General features: G+C 38.8%; 1 non-coding gene and 2 pseudogenes across 1 annotated transcript; all 3 read left to right on the top strand.

Annotated features, from left to right (window-relative positions):
• Positions 1–2,016: 2,016 nt before the first annotated feature.
• LOC149512532 (18S ribosomal RNA) lies at positions 2,017–3,813 on the top strand (annotated as a pseudogene).
• Positions 3,814–4,121: 308 nt separating this feature from the next.
• On the top strand, positions 4,122–4,261 carry LOC149512531 (5.8S ribosomal RNA; annotated as a pseudogene).
• A 231-nt stretch (positions 4,262–4,492) lies between these two features.
• LOC149512530 (25S ribosomal RNA) lies at positions 4,493–7,861 on the top strand. Its single transcript, XR_016332242.1, has one exon. It is a non-coding gene; the product is annotated as a 25S ribosomal RNA (ribosomal RNA).
• Positions 7,862–19,578: the final 11,717 nt, after the last annotated feature.

Below are 19,578 nucleotides of genomic sequence, written 5' to 3'. Positions count from 1 at the left end.
ATTTTTTGAAATTTTTTAAGAGTTTTGGCCCCAAATTTGGTATATGTGATCCTTGTATTTTTGTTGGCATCCATAAAAAACCTTAACTAAAAAATTGAAGTGTAGAAGATTTTGTGGCCATTTGAAAAAAGTATCTCCATTCAGACATTTAAATGGCTACTAGCTACAAACTTGTAAAAGCTTTTATGCTCTTTAAGGGGGTATAAGTTATCGAGGTTCCTTGGGGGATAGGGGGCCATATAAGGGCCAAAGACTAGCACCCATCACACATCATGTGCTCACACCCCTTGGCCCCCTACCCCCAATGTTGCCATTAGGTTCTCTAACAATGCTCTGACGATGGTGTGTTAGGTAAAAAAATGTGACACCAGCACATGCCCAAGCCTTACATGTGCAATGTAGCCCATAATCAAACTTTGGCCAAGGCTTCAACCATCAATGACACATGTTGGTGCATGGTGCAAGCACATGCCTTTACCATCATTGGCACAAGCTGGACTTTGGTATGGGCACTTGCCTTGACCACCATCGACATAAACTAGCTCTTGGTATGGGCACTTGCCTCGATTACCATCGGTACATGTTGACCATCGATGTGGGCACATGCCTCAATCAGCATTAACATAATCTGGATCTAATGCAAGCACATGCCTCAATCAACATCAGCAAAAGATGGCTTTTGGTGTAGGAAGTTGCCTCAAACACCAATGGCATATGCTAGGCCTTGGTGTGGGCACACACCATAATTGCCTTTGACACCTATGAACCTTTGGTGTAAGATATTCTTGTTTGAAAAAATTATCCCCATTTTAGACATTTTAATGTCTATTACTATCATATCTGTAAAATTTTTGGTGGGGTGGTTGTCAAGGTTGCCTTCTCCCCCTTATGAGAGGAATGGGTGTGTATGATGGACCTATCATTGCATACGTCGACAACAATGTCCTTGGAGTAAAATCTAGGCCACACATGCCTTCTAGCCATGTTGTCTAGTGACTGATTATTTTAATGACCCCTAAGCTCTCATGACTTTACCATTTAGCGTGCATATGAAAAAAGGGCTTGACTATGCCGAGCTTAAGCCTGTACCTACGGCTAATGTTACCTTAGACCTCAAACCAAGTCCTTGAATAGGGCAACACTCTGTAGGGTCGTACAAGTTGGAGCTATAGTTGTGGGCTTTGTCTGGCCAAGTTTCTAAGGTATTCGACAATCTCATGGTCCCTTCTCATTGATCACAAAAATGCCTTAGCTTGGCCAAGCCCGTGCATGTAGCCAGTGCTACCTAAGACCCTAAGAATAAGTCTTTAAATTAAGCAATGTCCCCTTAGGGTAGTGATAGTGGAGTTTGTGTGTGCAGTCCCAACTAGACCAAGCATTAGTCATGTCATGCTATTGTTGCCTGTTGGATGGCAAGGGTAATCTCATGGCCCTTACTTATGTTTTTCTTGTGCCTAGTAGTTATGGAATGGCCTCATTCATTATTTCTTTCACTCACTCATTAAGTAATCAATTGGGTGGGTTATTGATCGGTATGTACAGATGTTGCCACTTGTATGTAAGAGGCATATGAGTGGTGCTATGGTTGTGTGTGTTAGTGCTTTCATGCTTAATGCATCAAACTGTCAACCAATTATCCTCTTCATTCTCCCTTCAAATTGTGATCTTACCCTGAGGGGCAATTAAGATCCTATACAGCATACCTAAATCGATGGAAATTAGATGTTTTGTCATCCTTCATCTATCTTATGTCCTTAGGGGCTACAAGTTAGACCTTAATCATGCCCTGTGTCCCAAGTGTGCCATCCAAACCTTCATGGTTACATTGGTGCACTGGTGTGCAATCGTGCCTTTGAATGCGAAATGTTTTGTGGGCATGGGCTCTTAGCCTTTATTCATCCGATGCTATGCATTTTATGTGCTCAACACACATGATGCATGTGCTCCACATTGGCTCTCTCTGTCACTCAATTAGTGCATTGAGGTCCATGTGGTGCCAATGTCCTGAAAGAGCGCTACCTGGTCGATCTTGCTAGTAGTCATATGCTTGTCTCAAAGATTAAGCCATGCATGTCTAAGTATGAACTAATTTAGACTATGAAACTACGAATGGCTCATTCAATCAGTTATAGTTTGATTGATTGTATCTATTACTCGAATAACCATAGTAATTCTAGAGTTAATACGTGCAACAAATCTTAACTTCTAGAATGGATGCATTTATTAGATAAAAGGTTAATACGGGGCTTTGCCCATTGCTCTGATGATTCATGATAACTTGACAAATCATACGGCCTTTGAGCTGGCGATGCATCATTCAAATTTCTACCCTATCAACTTTCAATGGTAGGATAGTGGCCTACTATGGTGGTGACAAGTGATGGATAATTAAGGTTTAATTCTCAAAATAGAGCTTGAGAAATGGCTACCTTACCCAAGGAAAGCAACAGGCATGCAAATTACCCAATCTTGACATAGGGAGGTAGTGACAATAAATAACAATACCAAGCTCTATGAGTGTGGTAATTAAAATGAGTACAATTTAAATCCCTTAACAAGGATCCATTAGAGGGCAAGTCTAGTGCCAACAGTCATAGTAATTCTAGCTCTAATAGCATATATTTAAGTTGTTTCAATTAAAAAGCTCATAGATGGCACTAGGGTTGGTTGTCTGGTTTGCCTTACAATGAGCACTGGTCTACTTGTCCCTACTACTGATAATGTGCTATTGGCCTTAATTGGTTGGGTTGTTCCTCTAGTGATGTTACTTTGAAGAAATTAGAATGCTTAAAGTAGTCCTACACTTGTATACACTAGCATGGGATAATATCAGAGATTTTGGTCCTATTGTGTTAGCCTTCAGGATTGGAGTAATGATTAACAGGGATAGTCAAAGGCATTCATATTTCATAATCAGAGGTGAAATTCTTAGATTATTAAAAGATAAACAACTACAAAAGCATTTGCCAAGGATGTTTTCATTAATCAAGAATAAAAGTTGAGGCCTAGAAGATGATCAAATACCATCCTAGTCTTAATTATAAATGATGTCGACTAAGGGTCAATAGATGTTACCTTTAAGACTCTGCTAACACCTTATGAGAAATCAAAGTCTTTAGGTTTTGAAGGGAGTATGGTCACAAGGCCGAAACTTAAAGGAATTAGTGGAACAGCACCACCAAGAGTAGAGCTTATGGCTTAATTTGACTTAACAAAGGAAAGCTTACCAGGTCCAAACATAGTAAGGATTGACAGACTGAGTGCTCTTTCTTGATTCTATGGATGGTGGTGTATAGCTACTCTTAGTTAGTGGAGCGATTTGTCTAGTTAATTCTAGTAATGAATGAGACCTCGGCCCACTAACGAGTTACACTAAGGTGATCTTTCATGGCTAGCTTTTAAAGGTATTATGGCCGCTTAGGCTAAGGAAGTTTGAGGCAATAATAGGTTTGTGATGCCCTTAGTCATTTAGGTTACATGTACACTACATTGATCTATTCAACGAGTTTATAACCTTGGTCGATAGGCCCGAGTAATCTTTAAAATTTCATCATAATAGGGATAGATCTTTGTAATTGTTGGTCTTTAATAAGGAATTCTTAATAAGCATGAGTCATCAACTAGCATTGACTGTATCCCTACCTTTTGTACATACTGCCCGTCACTCCTACCGATTGAATGGTCTAGTGAATTGTTCAAATTATGGTGAAATGCACGATTTGCTGCCCATGACATCATAAGAAGTCCACTGAACCTTATCATTTAAAAGAAGGAAAAGTCATAATCGTATGTGAACCTGTAGAAGGATCATTATCAAAACCCATTCAACGAATAATTCATGAATACGTTAACAAAACACTAAAGGGTCAGGGTGCCTCCATGCCCTGAGCCCCTTCCAGCCCTGAGCCTCTTTCAATCCCAAGCATGTATGATGGTTACTTTGTTTTGCCTTTTGGGTGGGGTGAAATGATCAGTATCATCATCCCCGATCGAATAACAAACCCCTACCTTGAATCATGCCAATGAACTAGAATGAAACAAAGTGTGCATGTTGTCACCATCCCATTCATGGTGTGTGTGTGGGCAATCCCATAACTCTTTTTGTCATGAAAAATCGAAACAACTCTCGGCAATGAATAGCTTAGCAATGTAGCGAAATGCGATACTTGGTGTGAATTACAAAATTCCATGAACCATCAAGTCTTTGAATGCAAGTTGTGCCCTAAGCCATTAGGTCGAGGGCATGCTTGCTTGGGTGTCATGCATTGTCAACCCCTTCAACCCCTCGCCCATCGAGCTTCAAGTGAGGGGGTGAAAGATGGTCACTTGTGATCTCCACAGTTGTGGTTGGCCCAAAGTGAGTCTCCAGCAACAATAGCACTGTGACCATCAATGGTAAAGCTCCTAGCATGCCTTATCTCTAATGACACGTACTTGTTGTCCATCCAAACCCCATCGGACCCCTCGCATCTTTTGGTTTATGCTTGCATCACGATCCCAAGTCAAATAGGATTACCCGCTAAGTTTAAGCATATAAATAAATGGAGGAAAAGAAATTTACCAAGATTCCCCTAGTAACAGTGAGTGACCTAGGAAAAGACCAATTTGACAATCGAGCACCCCCAGCATCCGAATTGTAGTTTAAAAAAGTGTCCTCAATGGCAGATCAAGCCTAAGTCCCCTAGAAAGAGGTGACAGAAATAGTGAAAGCCTTGTTGTGCTTGGACGCTATCGCACCACAAGGCACTATCTACAAGTTAGGTTGTTTGGGAATGTAGTCCTAACCAGGTAGTAAATTCCATCCATAGTTAAATACAGGTAAAACACAAATAGCAAACAAGTACCATAAAGGAAAGATAAAAAGGACTTTGAAAAGAGAGTTAAAGAGTAATTAAAATTGTCAAAAGGAAAGTAGATGTAGGCGAATGATGCGTATCACTAAGATGTGGAATAATGAGAGCTGGTCCATCGAGTGGCTCAAGGCATGGACCAACATGAGTTGAGATAGAGCCCAATCCCAAGCTTTCGATATGCTTGCAAAGATGTCGATGCCATAATCATAGAATGTAGCAAGCACCATCTCAATGTGCCTTGGCACCTGTGTACTCCTAATGTCAGCCTGTAAGCTCTCAATCCGGCCCATCCTGATACATAAACCAAGGAGTTTGACAAGTGTGCGAGTCAATGAGTTACAAAAACCATAAGGTGCAAGGAAGCTAATTGGTAGAATCCCTTGCAGGCTTACCACCAACTGATCTTAATCTTTTGAAAAGGGTTTGAGTGCAAGCATGCCTATCGAGACTCGAAAGATGGTGAACTATTCCCGTACAGGGTAAAGCTAAAGAAAAATCTATTAAAGGCCTATAGCAATACTGATGTACAAATCGTTCATCTAACTTAGGTATAGGGGTGAAAGACTAATCAAACCATCTAATAGTTGGTTCCTTCTAAAGTTTTCCTCAGGATAGGTAGAGCTCTTAGTGAGTTCTATCAAGTCAAGCTAATGACTAGACGCATCGAGGGTGTAACACCCTCGACCTATTCTCAAACTTTAAATAGGTAAGACAGCACGGTTGCTTCATTAAGCCACTCCAAAAAATTGAAAGCTCTAAGTGGGCCATTTTTGGTAAGTAAAATGGTGATGCAAGATGAACCAAAAGCTAGGTTATAGTGCCCAACTACGTGCTAACCTAAAACCTATAAAGGGTGTTGGTCGATTAAGATAGTATGATGGTGGTCATGGAAGTTAAAATCCACTAAGAAGTGTGTAACAACTCACCTACTAAATCAACTAGCCTTAAAAATGGATGGTGATTAAGCACATGACCTATATACCCAACCGACTAGGCAAGGGCCAAGCCTCGATAAGTAAGAGAGCATGACAATGGCTGTAACTAGTAGCGGAGCTTGAGCAGAAAAACCATCAGTGCAAATCTTAGTGGTAGTAGCAAATATTCAAATGAGAACTTTGAAGGTTGAAGAGGGGAAAGGTTTCATGTGAATGGCCCTTACACATGGATTAGTTGATCCTTAGAGACAGGGGAAGCTAGTCCAACACTACATCTAGTGCAAGTTTCAAAATAGAATCAGGTTAAAACTCTTGAACTGGGATGTTGCGACTAATGACAATGTTAAAGAGTACATAAATGATAGAGGACTTAGAAAGAGTTATCTTCTCTATTAACAACTTACCCAACCTAAAAATGGTTCAGTCAAAGCTAGGGTCTAGTGGCTAGAAGAGCACTACACATCGCATGATGTCTGGTGTGCCCCCAATGACCCTTGAAAATTTGAAGGACCAATACCATCTATGCTCAATCGTATTCATAATTGCATCAGGTCTTCAAGGTGAACAGCCTCTAGTTAATGGGACAATGTAGGCAAGGGAAGTTTTTGTAACCTTGGGAAAAAGATTGGCACTAAGGGCTAGGCACAAGGTCCTAATCCTGAACCTGTCGGCTGCCTTTGCATTGCTTAAGCTACTCTCTCTGCAAAAGTAGGTCGTCGCATGCTGATCAAGGAACTAACTGGGAATGGTTCCCATGGTAGCCTTTCCCAAGTGATGAACAATCAACTCAAAACTGGTATGGACAATGGGGAATCTAACATTTTAATTAAAATAAAGCATTGTGATGGTGCCTATGGATGCTCATGCAATGTGATTTCTACCAGTGCTCTGAATGTCAAAATGAATAAATTTAACCAAGTGCAGGTAAACAACAGGAGTAACTATGATTCTCTTAAGGTAGCCAAATGCCTTGTCATCTAATTAGTGATGTGTATAAATGGATTAACAAGATTCCCACTGTCCCTATCTACTATTCAAAGAAACCATAGCCAAGTGAATGGGAGTAGTAGAATTAGTAAGTAAAAAAGACCTTGTTCAGCTTGACTCTAGTTTGACTTTGTGAAATGACTTGAGGGTGCACGATAAGTGGGAGCCCTTGGGTGAAATTGAAATAGCACTACTTTTAACATTAAATTATTTAATCTATGAATTTGAGGTAGGGCATGACCCTTTCTTTTAGACCCAAGGTCGACCTCAATCGATCGGTTTAGGCAAAAGACATTATCAAGTGGAAAGTTTGGTTAGGGTGGCACATCTATTAAAAGATAATATAGGTGTCCTAAGGTGAGCTCAACAAGAATAAAAATCTCATGTGGAATAAAAGGGTAAAAGCTCATTTGATTTTGATTTTCAATACGAATGCAAACCATAAAAGTATGGTCTATCAATCCTTTAGACCATTGGAATTCAAAGCTAGAGGTGTTAGAAAAGTTACCATAGGGATAACTGGCATGTGGCAGCCAAGGGTTCATAGCGACATTCCTTTTTTATCCTTTAATGTCAGCTTTTCCTATCATTGTGAAGCAAAATTCACCAAGTGATGGATTGTTCACCCATCAATAGGGAACGTGAGTTGGTTTTAGACCATCATGAGATAGGTTAGTTTTACCCTACTGATGATAACATCACAATAGTAATTTAACCTAGTACAAGAAAAATCGTTGATTCATATAATTGGTCATTGTGCTTGGTTAAAAAGCTAATGGCATAAAGTTACCATGCATTGGATTATGAATGAATGTCTCTAAGTTAGAATCTAAGCTAAAAGTAATGCATGAGCTTGTCACCAAATTATCGACTTATAGTAGGGGCCTATGGCCTCTAATAGCATATGTCGTAAGTGTAAGCCCTATGGCAGACAAGCAACATGGGCCTCATTGGAGTTAAATTCCCACTAAGTGGTGAGTAGAATCCTTTGTAGATGACTTAAATATGCAATGGGGTATTGTAAGTGGTAGAATGGCCTTACTACCATGATCCACTGAGATTTAATCCTTTGTCACTTCGATTCTTCCTTTTCCCTATACACATACCTACTGAAGTCCTTTCATTTCATTTTTTTATACTATACCCCTCCAGGGTTAGGGATGAATGGTGTTCTCTATTGCAACTAATTAGACTGAGTGAAAACATCCCTCCCTCGAGCGTCCAAGTAAACTACAACTGAATGCCTTAGGTATTTGTTACAGGGACAGGCTTACTTTTGGTGTAGGTTATTGCCTTAAACACCATCGATAGCATCTGGCCTTGCTTGGTGCAAGCAATTACATCTAACCCTATCAGTAGATGTTGGCCTATTGTTACTTTGGACACCATTAGCAGATGCTAGCATCTTGGAGTGGGACATTACCTCAGACACCATCACCTAATATGGCACTTAGTATAGGCACTTGTCTCAACCACCATCGACATAAGCAGGCCATTGGTATAGGTTGTTGCCTCAAACACCTCTTTGGTAAATGCCAGCAATTGGTGTGGTATGTGTACTATGACCCTCCCATCCAAGGCACTTGTCTACCTGCCAATTGCCATCGGTACCAACTAATGCTCAGTTCATGTGTAACAGACCCTAGTTTTAAGCCAAACTCTGTGCAACCTTAGATAGGAAATTCACTCCATCTACCTAAGTCAACCTATAAAACTTAAATGCTCAATATAATTCCAGGTTGTTAAAGATTGTGCTGCAGTATTGGGCTTTTTAGAAGCCCACAAATCTTATCTTCCCAAGACTATGTTTAGGCATGCTTGCACTTGGGTCTGACTATTCGCTGACACCTTAATCATCAGTGTTCATACTCAAGTCTAACATGTGCCTGCACTTTGATCATCAGTGCTACCACTTGGGTTTGATTGTCTACCCACATATCACTCACTAATGCCTGCATCTGGGCTGGCTCAATTTTGTCAAACCTGAACATTGTGCTTCAGCCTCTGGAGTCTTGATCACTATGTATACCACTGTTCTGGGCTAGTTTTGTATGACCTAGGCCTCTAGTAGGCCTTAAGGCTTGGTCCCCTTAGTTGTTGAACCTTATTCCCTTAGAACTGAAAGGGCTCATCAACTCAAAGGGAACCTTTGGGCCAAGACTAGCTTGCAGACTATCACACATGCACATGCCTTAACCACCATTAGGACATGTTGGCCCTTGGTCTCGGCACATGCTTCAACCACCATCATTAATTACTGGCCCTTTGTGTAGGCAGTTCCCCTAAACAACATCGACATATGCTAGGTTGTGCACCACATATGGGTATACTTGGCTTAGGCCACGCACCATGCACACCACAATTAGGTAGTAGGTGGGCTCAAGCACATTTTTATTTTTTTTTTTGCCATGCTAGTGCCATTTTTTTGACTTGTAAATTCATATAAGAATTCACCAGCACCCACACCTAGGCCTAGTTCAATTCTGTCGAACATGAACACATGTTGGCCTTTAGTGCTAGTTGTTGCCTTGAACACCACCGTCGATGTTGGCGGTATAACATGTGTACCATGACCTTTCCACCACTTTTTTATCCCTCTAAAGACACTTATCTACCCCTTGAGCACCATCAGCACCAAATGATGCTTGGCGCATGTGTCATGGGCTTTGGTCTTAAGCCAAACTCCGTGCGACCTTAAATAGGGAATTGACTCTGTGTGCCTAAGTTAGCCTATGAAACTTAAGTGCTCAACATAATTTTGGCTTGTCAAAGATTATGTTGTAGTACTAGGCCTTCTAAAAGCCCCCAAATATGATCCTCCCAAGATTGTGTTTAGGAATTCCCACGCTTGGGTATGACCATGCACCTACACTTTGATTACTAGTGCCCTCACTTGGGTCTGACTGTGTGCGTGTGTATAGCTCAACAGTGCCTACACTTAAGCTTGGCTTAATTTTGTCAAACCAAAACACCATGCTTGAGCCTCTAGAGTCTTGATCACTGCTTATACCATTATTTTTTGCTAGTTCTTCATGACCTGGGCTTCCAATAGGCCTCAAGGCCTAGCTATCGAACCCTATCTTACTAGAACTAAAACTGTTCCTTGACTCAGAGAGAACCTCTGAGCCTAGAACAACTTACGGACCATGACACATGCACATGCCTTGACCACCATTAGGACTTGTTGGCCTTTTGTCTTGGCAAATCTTCACCACTATAGGCACACGATGGCCCTTGGTGTGGGTAGTTCCTTTGAACACCATCGATACATGCCGAGCCATGCACCATGTGTAGGTATCTTGGGCTCGAGCGTGTACCATATGCACCATGATTGGGTAGTGGGTGGGTTTAGGCAATTCTTCATATTTTGCCATGCCAATGCCATTTTATGCCTTGTACATTCATATAATGGTCCCTTAAGCCTTCATGTGAAGTTTCATGACAAGATGACTCATTTTCTATTTTTCATGATTTTTAAAAGTTTTCACTATTCAAGATTTTTTTAAATTGTTTTATAATATGTTTTGGCCCCAAATTTGGTATACGTGATCCTTGTATTTTTGTTGGCATCCATAAAAAAATTTAGCTAAAAAATCAATGTGTAGAAGATTTTGTGGCCATTTGAAAAAAGTGACCCTATTACAAACACTTAAATGGCTACTGGCTATGAATCTATAAAAGCTCTTATGCGCCTTAAGGGGGTGTGAGTTATCAAGGATACTTAGGGTATAAGGGGCCAATATAAGGGCTAAGGACCAACACCCATCACACATATGTGCACACACTTACCGGCCCTCCACCTCTAATCACCGGAACCCTCAATACGGTTGATTAGGTTCTCTGGCAATGCTCAGATGATGGTGCCCTAAGCAAAAAAATGCAACACCAATAGATGCTCGAGCCTTACATGTGTACCATGGCTATAATCAAACTTCGGCTAAATCTTTGACCATTAATGGCATATACTAGTACATGTTGTAGGCACATACTTTGACTATCATTGACACAAGCTGGACTTTGGTATGGGCACTTACCTTGAGCACCATCGGTGCAAGCTAGCCCTTGGTACGAGCACTTGCCTCGACCACCATCGTCACATACTGACCTTTGGTACAGGCATATACTTCAATTAGCATCAGCAAAAGATGGCCCTTGGTGTAGGTAGTTACCTCAAACACCATCGGTATATGCTAGGCCTTGGTACAAGCACACTTTAATGTCTACCAGTAGTATATCTATAAAATCTCTCGTGCTCTTTGGGGGGTGGTTATCTGAGGCCCCCTCTCCCCTCTACAAGAGGAGGAGGTGTGTATGATGAGCCTGTCATTGTGTACATCCACGGTAATGTCCCTAGAGAAAAATTCAGGTTATGCATGCCTTTTGGCCATGTTGTCAATGATTAGTTGCTTCGGTGACCCACAGGTGCCCATAGCCTAGACTAGTTGGCGTGGATGCAGAAAAGAGGCTTAACTGTGCTGGGCTCAAACCCATGTTTGTGATCGATGCTGCCTTAGACCCTAGATTAGCAATGGCTCTTTAGGGTGGTGCAAGCAGAAGCTATGATCACGGGCTTGGTCTAGCCAAGTCTCTCAAGTATTTGGTAGTCTCATGGTCCTTTATCATCAACCACAAAAATGCCTTGGCCTAGACAAGCCCATGCAAGTGCCATGAGCCAGAAGCTTAAGCCAAGCTACCATTCAGACTTAGATGGAAAACTATCATCGTATGCCTAAGTAACCCTTTAACCAGCTCTGTGTCATGCACTAATCAATTATGTCATGCACCAACTAACTGTGTCATACACTTGTGTCAAAACTCGACTAACCGCTTAGGAGTTTAGGAGAAAGCTAGGAAAGAAATGGTTAAGGTAAGAGTAGTTAATTTACTGGATGAGGTTTGTACACTTGGTTTTGGAACACAATCCCTATGTGTTTTCTACAAAGACTCTCTAGGTCTAACTCCCTAATGCTTCACACTATTGCTTCTCTATGTTATCGTTTATGGCTTATTACTTATCTATGTGCATATGAAGGGGAGGCTCTCTTATTTAAACTTGAGCCCTCTTGGTACCTATGGCTTTAATGAATCCAAATGTATGGCCATTATGGGCCTTCTAGGTTGTTCTAAGGTACCCGAGCTCTAACAAGGTTAGCTAAAGCCTTTTTAGACTTTTGTTGATTTTAGGATCCTCATCAAGCCCCTAGTCTAGAAATGTTTGACACTTCAATTGAGTACCCATGCCTAGTAAGTTTTAAACCCTTCTCCATCTAAGTGCCATTTTGGCTACAGTTAAGGTCTTTTAGAGACTTCCTAATCTGGCCATTTTGCCTAGCACTATACCCGCACCTGGCCCTTCTAGAACCCTTGGTGCCCGCACGTTTGGCCTACCCTAGGTTTCTCTATACTTTTTCATGCCTATGTTTGGCCTATTGCTAGGCTTTTCTAGGCCCTTCCATGCGCATATGCTTGGCCTATCTTTAGGCGATTCTAGGCCTTTTTATACCTGACTGCTTATACCATATTTTGGGGTGTTCTAAAACCTTTTAGCAAGCAGTCCTTATCCCTAGTACCATATAACTCACCTTCAGTGCATTCCTATGCTCTGACCTTCACCTTAGCCTATACACTTGGATAAAGTATGTGCTTTTAAGGCTTTAATTTTGATCCTTCTTGGTCTATTACCTATATTATCTCGAGCAAGTCCAATCACATGACCCTCTTAGTCTAGGACTCATGCATAGTCCATGACATTCTCCCATACTTGTTCTAGCAATGCCCTCATTGCTAGGGTAATGTCGACCTTTTGTAACACACACATACTAGATCAAGGTTTGTCCCTTATCCCAATAGTCCTTAGCACACTTTTGTGGTTGTCTTTTTCTCTTGCCTTGACATTGATGCACCTACTACTGATCTAACTTTCTCTTAAGAGTCACTTATTGTCTGATGGAAGGGGTCTGCCTAATCTTTTTGGTTCGACTGGTGGCTCTTCGTGGCCATACTCTACTTATCTTATTGGCTTGACTACTGGCTCTCTATGACCACACTCATCAAAAGCCTAAAAGGTCTATTATTCTTGACTTAACCAAATAGCACCCAGCCTTAATGTTCTCGTAGAGTCTTCAAGGTGCTGATGATTACCATTATTCTTGCCACTGGACTCCTTATAATTTTTCATAATGGCTACAAGCTTCTTTCATTGTAGGCAATCCCTAGGCCTGTGATTTTAAACATAAGAAGCAACTAAAGTTAATGGCCTTTTTACCTTTGTCTTTGTCAGGCTCTTTAACCATTGCCTTATTTTGCTAAGGCTTCTCCTTATCCTCATCATTTAAGGAAAAACTACTACTCTCATCTCCCTCTTTCAAGCCATTGTCCATAGGCTTGGGTGACTTAAAGCGCTCATACTCGACCAAAGATTCAGCAATCGTAATTGCCTAACTTAAATCTTAGACCTTATGCCACTTCAATTCGATTCTCGCCCATGGTTTCAACCCATTGAGGAATAGAACAAGGCTTTTTGCTCATCCATGCTGAGAACCATAAGTGATAGTTCTTAGAACTCCCCATAATAGTCTTGTACTCTTCTTATTTGAGTGAGTTGGTAAAGTTTTTTCTTCCATATACTCTAGCTTAAACTATCTCATTAGTTTCCTTACAAACTAATCCCATATGGTGATTGCAATCTCCCCTCGCTACATGTCATCGCTCATTTGATGCCACTATAACAAGACCACATCAGTTAGGTTTATGGCAATGATGCTTACCATAGCTAAGTGACTTCCTGCTAATGGCTTTGGCTTGGCTACCTCCACCCTAGGTCCCAAACCCCCATCTGTAACTCTAGCTTCTTAAAACACAATAAACTCCTACTTGTATTGCTCTAGTTCTTTTCGCAAGGCTACCACGTGAGCCATTAGAGCTTTATTGTGCTATGTGAGCACCTCTATCTTTCAAGTCAAGGCACTATGCATCTCTTCTTTGAGCTCTTCTTATGCTAAGTCCAACTCTTGGATGCGATTTTTGAGGTCCTCGAATCGTGCCCCTAAATATCTTATGGCTAATTGGCACTTAGCCAATTAAGAGTCCATCGATGATAATAGATCCTTCAAACTAGCTCTTTTCCCCTTGGCTTTAGGTGGACGGCCTTAATGCATGTCACTTGTGCACTCCGCTTGAGGATTACTAGCCATATTTTGCACATGCACCATAATCACGAAACTCATACTAAAGATTTCCCACAATTTCCTTAGAAGCACTCAAGCATCTTTGTGCTTTACTCTCAGCACCAAGAACTAGCAATCATCTGCACAACACTTTCCACTATAAGTCAATAGCAAAACTAGCACACTAGCACACAAGTTACTTGTGCACTCGAACCAACACCAACATTGATCATAACTAAGGTTTTGATCCCACCATGGTTGAAACCTGCTCTAACACCAATTGTCACCAACTAAGAGCTTAAGCCTAGCTACCATGTAGTATTAGGTGGGAAACTACTATCTATATACCTAAGTAAGCTTTTAATTGACCTTATGTTATGCACTAACTAATTGTGTCATGCACTTGTGCTAGAACTCGACTAACCTCTTAGGAGTTTAGGAGAAAGCTAGGAAAGAAATGGTTGAGGCAAGAGTAGTTTATTTACTTGATGAGGTATGTACACCTGCTCTTGGAACACAGTCCCTATGTGTTCTCTACAAATGCTCTCATAGCCTGAGTCCTTAATGCTTCACACTCTTGCTTCTCTATGTTGTCACTTATGGCTTATTGCTTATCAATGTACATATGAGAGGAAGGCACTCTTATTTATACTTGAGCCCCCTTAGTACCTATGGCTTTAATAAATCCAAGTGTATGGCCATTATGGGCCGTTAAACTGTTCTAGGATGCCTAGGCTCCAGCAAGGTCAGTTCAGGCTTTTCTAGACTTCTGTTGGTTTCATGCTTCCCGTCGAGCCCTGAGTCTGACAATGTCTAGACACTTTTACTGGTGCCCATGCCTAGTAGGTTCCAGAGCCTTCTTCATTTGGGCACCATTTTGCCTATAGCTAGGGTCTTTTAGAAACATCCTCATCTAGGTGCCACAGGGCCCAACACATGCCCATGCCTATCCTTTTTAGAACCATCGATACCTATGCATCTAGCCTATCCCCAAGCTTTTCTAGACCCTTTCATGCCCATGCACCTGGCCTATTTTCAAGCTTCTTTAAGCCTTTCCGTACCCACGTGCCTGGCCTATCTCCAAGCAGTTCTAGGTTTTTTTATGCTAATTACCCACACCATATCCTAGGGTGTTCTAGAACCGTTCAGCAAGCAGTCATTATCCCTAGCACCATATAGCTCACCTCGAGTGTACTCTTGCACTCCAACCTTGGTATTGGCCAGCACACTTAGGTATAATATGTGCCTTTAGGGCCTCAGTTTCAATCTTTCCTAGTTCATTGCCTATACCATCTTGAGCAAGTCCCATCACATGAGCCTCTTGGTCTAGGACTCGTGTGTGGTCTGTGACATTCTACCCCACTCATTCTAGCAATGCCCTCATTGTAAGGGGAATACCGACCTTTTGTTGCATGCATATGCTTGATCGAGGTTTGTCCCTTATCCTGATGGTCCTTGGCATGCTTTTGTGGTCATCCCTTTTTTTTGCCTTGACATCAATGCATCTACTACCAAAACAACTTCCTCCTAAGAATCACCCACTGCGCACTCTGATGGAAGGCATCTAACTGATCTTTTTAGTACGACTAGTGGCTCTCTACGCCACACTCTACTAATCTTATTGGCTTAATTGCTAGCTCTATAGCCACACTCTATCATCTTTATCAAGGGCTTGAGAGGTCTGCTTCTCTCAACTTAATCGAATAGCACTTAGCCTTAACCTTCTCATAAAGTCTTCAAGATGCTAATGATTACAGTTAAAGGTAATTACTTTTTTACCTTTATCCTTGTTAGGCTCCTTGATCCTTGCCTTGCGATGCCAAGGCTTCTCTTTATCCTTATCCTTTAAGGAAGAGCTGCTACTCTCGTCTCTCTCCTTAAGCCACTATCCCTAGGCTCGAGAGATTTACTATGCTCATACTCGATTAATGATTCAACAATTGTAATTGCTTGACTCAAATCTTGGACCTTATGCTGCTTTAACTTGATTCTTGCCCACAATTTCAACCCATTAAGGAAGTATTCTTGCTCGCCCATGCTAAGAACCATAACCATAACCTCCATGGCCGCATTGGTGCAATGGTGTTCGATTGTGCTTTTAGATGCAAAATGTTTTATGGGTACAAGCTCTTGGCCTTTGTTCGTCTGATGCTATGCATTTTACGTGCTCGATATGCATGACGTTTGTGCTCCATGTTTGCTCTCTCTATCGCTTAATAGGTGCATTGAGGTCTATCTGATGCCAACATCCTAAAAGGAATTCTACCTAGTTGATCTTACCAATAGTTATATGCTTGTTGTAGGCATCGAATTTTGTCCAAAACATTTTAGCATGATTGCACAAAGCCCATTTGAAGCCAACAAAAAAAAAAGCCCCATAAAGAGCCCATAAAATGCATTAATATTTATACCTAATAAATAAAGAAAAAAGAGACCTGTATGATTAATGTCAAATTCTTTTGCATAGGATTTATATGGATGATACATTTTCACATTGATGCATAAGAAATAAAGAATAAATAAAATTGGTAAACCATAAAGTCAACTTTGGTCAAAATTGCATGAAACTAAGACAAAATGAATAAAATCGAGGTTAATCCTCAAAGTTCACAACTTAGTTTGAATCAATGTGGTTTAAAATTAAATTTGGTGATTTTTAAAACACTAAAAATTTTTATTGCATTGGGAAAGTATAAAATTATCAAAATATCCTCATAAAGGATATTTTTGTATTTTGACCTTCTTGAGCTCAGATTTTCATGAAACCTTCTGGATCTTAATTTCATAATATTTCATGATTTTTAGTGTATTTGAAATCATAGCAGTACCCCGAGAAGTTTAAAATTACTAAAATACCCCTAAAAGGGTATTTTCATAATTTAACCTTCTTGAGCTCAAATTTTAATGAAACTTTTTGGATCTTAATTTCATAATGTTTCATGATTTTTTATACATTTGAAATCATAGTAGTACCTTAAAAAGTGTAAAATTACCAAAATACCCTTATAAGGGTATTTTCATAATTTAACCTTCCTGAGCTTGGATTTTTATAAAACTTTTAAGATCTTAATTTTATAATATTTCATAATTTTTGGTGTTTTAAAATCCAAAAAATAATCGTGGGAACATTGATTTCCAAGAAATTAGCCTTAATACCGAAAACTTGGCACTAAGGGTAAAATAGTCTTTTATGTGTCTAGAGGACATAAAAATATAACCTTTATAGTAAATAAGATGGACCATTGAATCTTTTATTGATCTTAATTCAGTGGCCAAAAGATGGATCCTTGACAAGAATAAAAAGATAAACTTTGACCCTTGGATGAAATCCTATCCGAGGGTCCATGTTTATCAAGAATAAGATCTTTTTTTCTTTACTGACTATTAAAGAGAGGCTAGGGAGTTTGGTTAAAGGAGGAGGGAAAGGCTAGAAAGGTTGGGAGAAAAAGAACCAAACATGTAAAAAAGGGAAAAGAAAAAAGCTACTAAAAAAAAAGATGAAGCCAAATAGGGGAGGTGAAGGATAAGGAGAAAAGAGAAAGAAAATGAGAGAGGCTGCCAAAAGAGAGGGGTTAGAAGGGAATCTACAGCTGCCAAAAAGAAAAGAAGAGGAAGCTATCAAAAGTCAAAGAGAGGAAGCAAGCCAATGTAGAAAATGTTTCAAGTTTACTTTCTTTGTTGTTTCATACGACATGGCTTTTTTTTTTTGTTGTATTTTGCTACTGCAATGTTCTCATTTATATAGTTTAGAGTTGATAGAATTGACTTTCTTTTCTTTACATGCCATATGCATTTTAGCTTGACCTCACGAAAGTTGTGGTAAATGCAATTCAAAGTTGATTTGTTTGATGCTGAGTTAGACTTGGTCAATGATTTTAAGATATTCATTGAATCTATTAGTCTTTATGGCTTGATGAATGCTTATGGGAAGGCTGGAATTTCTTTTTCTCTTTTGGTTTTCACTTGTTAATAGTATTGTTTCACCTAGCTCAAGATCATGTCTTATTCTTCTTTTTGGATTGTTTACAACTTTACAAAGTTTTGAAAAGATACTAAAATTTTTACAGTAAGGCTTACTTTTATCTATGATTTATATCATCTTTATATTTCTCTAATGTTGTTTCAAATATGATTATAATTTAAATCCCATGCATTTTCCTTTCATTACTAGTTTGGTTAAATTTCCTTGTTTACTTTAATTTTTATGCATTATAGTTTTTGCACCTTAATTTGTTTTAAATGTAGATTTGTTCTTCATTTATTAATAATAAATTGAATGAAATTTCTTGAGGATGATACTTTAGAAAATTTCAAGTAGTGATTCAATAAAATGTCTAGGTGAGGATATTTTTCTAAAAATACTACCAAAGTAATGGAGTATTTATGAAAATATTCAATAAAAAAAAGGTTTCATTTGTCAATTTTTTCTAACATTTTGATAGATGTTAATAATAATGTGTAATGACTCTTTTAGTAATGAAGTTGGTATAATCAAAGTTTAAAAAGTTAGATAAAAAAATATAATTAATTAAGTAAGATTGGACAAAATGAATGAAATTTTTGAGGATGAGATTCTAAGTTCGAGTAGAGATTCCTAAAAAATCCCTAGGTGAGAAAAGTTTTCTAAAATACCATCAAAGTATTGAGGTCTCAAGAAAAACTTTCAATAAAAATTTTATTGAATTTGTTCCTTTTAAATGTGCTAGTCATAATTGGAAAATAATTAAAGAAGATTAAGACATAATAACTGTTATATTTTTCATATGCATATTTTACTTTATTGTCTTGCATTATATGATCTTATGTGTAATAAAATTTTTTATGATAGGACTTCAAGAAGTCCAAATAAAGATTCCTAAGAATTTCCTAGGTGAGAAAAGTCTTCTAGAAATTGCCAAAGTATTGGAATATTTAGAAGTATCTTTTCAATATAAAGAATTTTCATTGTTTAATTATTTTTCTTAATTGGAATAGTTTTTCTTAATAAATAAAGGTGTTTTAGGAAATAAATGCATTTGTAGATAAATATATTATTACATAACTTTCAATAATTTTTAAAATTAGATGAAAAATCTCCAAGGATGAGATTTTAAAGAAATCCAAGTAGTGATTCTTTAGAAATCTTTATGTGAGAAAATTTATCTACAATGCCATTAATTTATTGGAGCATATAGATTAATTTTCGATAAAAATTTCTCATTTTTTTATAAATAAGTTTTGAAAAATACTATTTGCTTAAAATTATAGATATCATATTTTATGAAAGTAAATATGAACCACCGAAGATGGGATTTTTGAGAATTTCAAGTAGTGATTCTTAAAAATTCCTTAGGTGAGATGGTTCCTTTTAATATTACTAAAGTATTGAAATATTTTTAGGAATTTTTCAATATAAGGTTCTTATTTACTTTTCAAGCTTACTAAATAAAAATATATTTTAAAAAATAAAAAAATTAAATCTCTAAATACCAAAATTAAGACCATTTTAGTCAATATTAAAAAATAACACATAATTAATCGGTACTATTTTAAACGGACGCTATGAGGGTGCTAATCATACCCCACACGTAACTGAATTTTAAACCTAAAATGTTTATTTGTAGACCCAAAAATTATCTTCTTAATAAATTTTAATTA

This window comes from Durio zibethinus, chromosome 22 (assembly GCF_047325235.1).
Source record: "Durio zibethinus cultivar Kanyao isolate XHJ-2024 chromosome 22, ASM4732523v1, whole genome shotgun sequence".
NCBI lineage: Eukaryota > Viridiplantae > Streptophyta > Magnoliopsida > Malvales > Malvaceae > Durio > Durio zibethinus.
This window is presented reverse-complemented; position numbering and strand designations above follow the sequence as displayed.